Below are 3,678 nucleotides of genomic sequence, written 5' to 3'. Positions count from 1 at the left end.
CAGTTATTTTGGCTAAAGGTTGTGCAACCAAGTATTAGGCTGAGGGTGCCAATACTTTTGTCTGGCCCATTTTTGAAGTTTTGTGTGAAATGATCAATGTTTTGCTTCATTCTCTTTTGTGTTTTTTCATTTAAGACAAATTAAATGAAGATAATAATACCAAAGAATTTGTGTTTGCAATCATTTTCAGGTAGAAACTGAGTATTATCTGACAGAATTGCAGGGGTGTCAATACTTTTGGCCACAACTGTACCTCTATATAACCACACATACCTCCATATAACCACACATATCTCCGTATAACCTCACATACCTCCATATAACCTCACATACCTGCGTATAACATCACATACCTGTATATAACCTCACATACCTCTATATAACCTCACATACCTGCGTATGACATCACATACCTCCATATAACCTCACATACCTGCGTATAACCTCACATACCTGCGTATAACATCACATACCTCCGTATAACCTCACATACCTGCGTATAACATCACATTCCTCCGTATAACCTCACATACCTCCGTATAACCTCACATACCTGCGTATAACATCACATTCCTCCGTATAACCTCACATACCTCCGTATAACATCACATTCCTCCGTATAACATCACATACCTGCGTATAACCTCACATACCTGCGTATAACATCACATTCCTCCGTATAACCTCACATACCTGCGTATAACATCACATTCCTCCGTATAACATCACATACCTGCGTATAACATCACATACCTCCGTATAACCTCACATACCTGCGTATAACCTCACATACCTCCGTGCAACCTCACATACCTGCGTATAACCTCACATACCTCCGTATAACCTCACATACCTCCGTATAACCTCACATACCTGCGTATAACCTCACATACCTGCGTATAACATCACATTCCTCCGTATAACCTCACATACCTCCGTATAACATCACATTCCTCCGTATAACATCACATACCTGCGTATAACATCACATACCTCCGTATAACCTCACATACCTGCGTATAACCTCACATACCTCCGTGCAACCTCACATACCTGCGTATAACCTCGCATACCTCCGTATAACCTCGCATACCTCCGTATAACCTTGCATACCTCCGTATAACCTCACATACCTCCGTATAACATCACATACCTCCGTATAACCTCACATACCTGCGTATAACATCACATACCTCCGTATAACCTCACATACCTGCGTATAACCTCACATACCTCCGTGCAACCTCACATACCTGCGTATAACCTCGCATACCTCCGTATAACCTTGCATACCTCCGTATAACCTCACATACCTGCGTATAATATCACATTCCTCCGTATAACCTCACATACCTCCGTATAACCTCACATACCTCCGTATAACCTCACATTCCTCCGTATAACCTCACATTCCTCCGTATAACCTCACATTCCTCCGTATAACCTCACATTCCTCCGTATAACCTCACATACCTGCGTATAACATCACATACCTGCGTATAACATCACATTCCTCCGTGTAACATCACATACCTGCGTATAACCTCACATTCTTCCGTATAACCTCACATACCTCCGTATAACCTCACATACCTGCGTATAACATCACATTCCTCCGTATAACCTCACATACCTGCGTATAACATCACATACCTGCGTATAACATCACATTCCTCCGTGTAACATCACATACCTGCGTATAACCTCACATACCTCCGTATAACCTCACATACCTCCGTATAACCTCACATACCTGCGTATAACATCACATACCTGCGTATAACTTCACAAAGTCACAATTTCTTGACCTCGGAGGTTTGGGGCTCAGGCCTCAGTCCATAACAACCTTTCTTGGTTACCCATTGCAACCAATCACAGCGTAGCTTTCATTCTGCCAGAGCTGTTTAAAAAATGAAAGCTGCGCAGTGATTGGTTGCTATGGACTACAAAGCCTGTTTTTCTTTTACTCCATTTTGATAAGCGAGGGCCTATGGCTCTGCCTCTTCCTCTGTGAGCGGTCAGCAGATCTCACATCTCTGGGTCTCTCTGCTCGCAGTTACTCCCGCACTTCGTCACCTTTTCCTTCCCTTGGTCCCTCATTATTAATAAAAGTCTGCGCCATCATACTGCGTCAATGATATTGAGTAGCGCTGCACGGGCCTGTGCTGATGCCGAAGCCCTCCACGTGGAAGCTGCCCCCACTAACCTGAAACACCACCATTTACAGTGACCCACCCGCCAGCTTACAGGAAAGCACACCCTCCAACCCCCCGAACGTCAATAAAAGCTCCTGAAAAAAAGAGTACACCTCCAGAGTCACAAAAGTTCCTACAGTATATAATTCGAAACTCGCATATCAGCTACTTCGGGGTAAATCAAAAATTTTTTTTTTTTATTGTAAATACTTTTAAAAACAAGGACTAAAGTTCAATAGATGATCACCAGCAGCAGTGGTTTCAGGAACCGGTATGAACATAAAAGGGTCTTAAAATAATATATAGATATGTTAATAAGACCAGTAAACATTCACATATATATATTAATATTCATACTGTATTTAAGGTGGTCTTTTATTTACAGGAATGTGGCACTGCGATGGGTACGGCCTGTACACCTTCATTCGCCACCGTCTCCTCTGTGTCTGGTGGGCTTCCTCCGGGTTCACCCGGACCAGTTAACAGTCACCTATATATATTAATATTCATACTGTATTTAAGGTGGTCTTTTATTTACAGGAATGTGGCACTGCGATGGGTACGGCCTGTACACCATCATTCGCCACCGTCTCCCCTGTGTCTGGTGGGCTTCCTCCGGGTTCACCCGGACCAGTAAACAGTCACCTATATATATTAATATTCATACTGTATTTAAGGTGGTCTTTTATTTACAGGAATGTGGCACTGCGATGGGTACGGCCTGTACACCTTCATTCGCCACCATCTCCCCTGTGTCTGGTGGGCTTCCTCCGGGTTCACCCGGACCAGTAAACAGTCACCTATATATACTAATATTCATACTGTATTTAAGGTGGTCTTTTATTTACAGGAATGTGGCACTGCGATGGGTACGGCCTGTACACCTTCATTCGCCACTGTCTCCCCTGTGTCTGGTGGGCTTCCTCCGGGTTCACCCGGACCAGTAAACAATCAATTATATATATTAATATTCATACTGTATTTAAGGTGGTCTTTTATTTACAGGAATGTGGCACTGCGATGGGTACGGCCTGTACACCTTCATTCGCCACCGTCTCCCCTGTGTCTGGTGGGTTTCCTCCGGGTTCACCGGTTTCTACCCACACTCCAAAAACATACTGATAGGGAGTTTAGACATACTGTGAGCCCCAATGGTGACATAGATGATGATGTCTGCAAATCCCTGTGGAATTATTGGTGCTATGTGAGTAAAATAAATAAGCATGATGGTGGTTTGGGGATGTGTACAGTGAAGCATAACGGGGGCTCAGTGATGCCTACAGTGAAGTATGGTGGTGACTCAGTGATTCCTACTGTGAAGCAAAGTTCACCAAGGCTTGGGTTCTGGTTATATCCTAGAAGATTTGGGGGCAGCTGTTACAGTTTTCTGACTTGGACCCCATAGAAAATCGTTAATAGGATGTGAAGAAGGAAGTTGCAGCAAACCCAATAATATTAATAATCCAGGGGTCATTACTCATGA

The sequence above is a fragment of the Dendrobates tinctorius genome, unplaced genomic scaffold, assembly GCF_039654945.1.
Source record: "Dendrobates tinctorius isolate UK_male_01 unplaced genomic scaffold, ASM3965494v1 ptg000257l, whole genome shotgun sequence".
Classification (NCBI taxonomy): Eukaryota; Metazoa; Chordata; class Amphibia; order Anura; family Dendrobatidae; genus Dendrobates; species Dendrobates tinctorius.
This window is presented reverse-complemented; position numbering follows the sequence as displayed.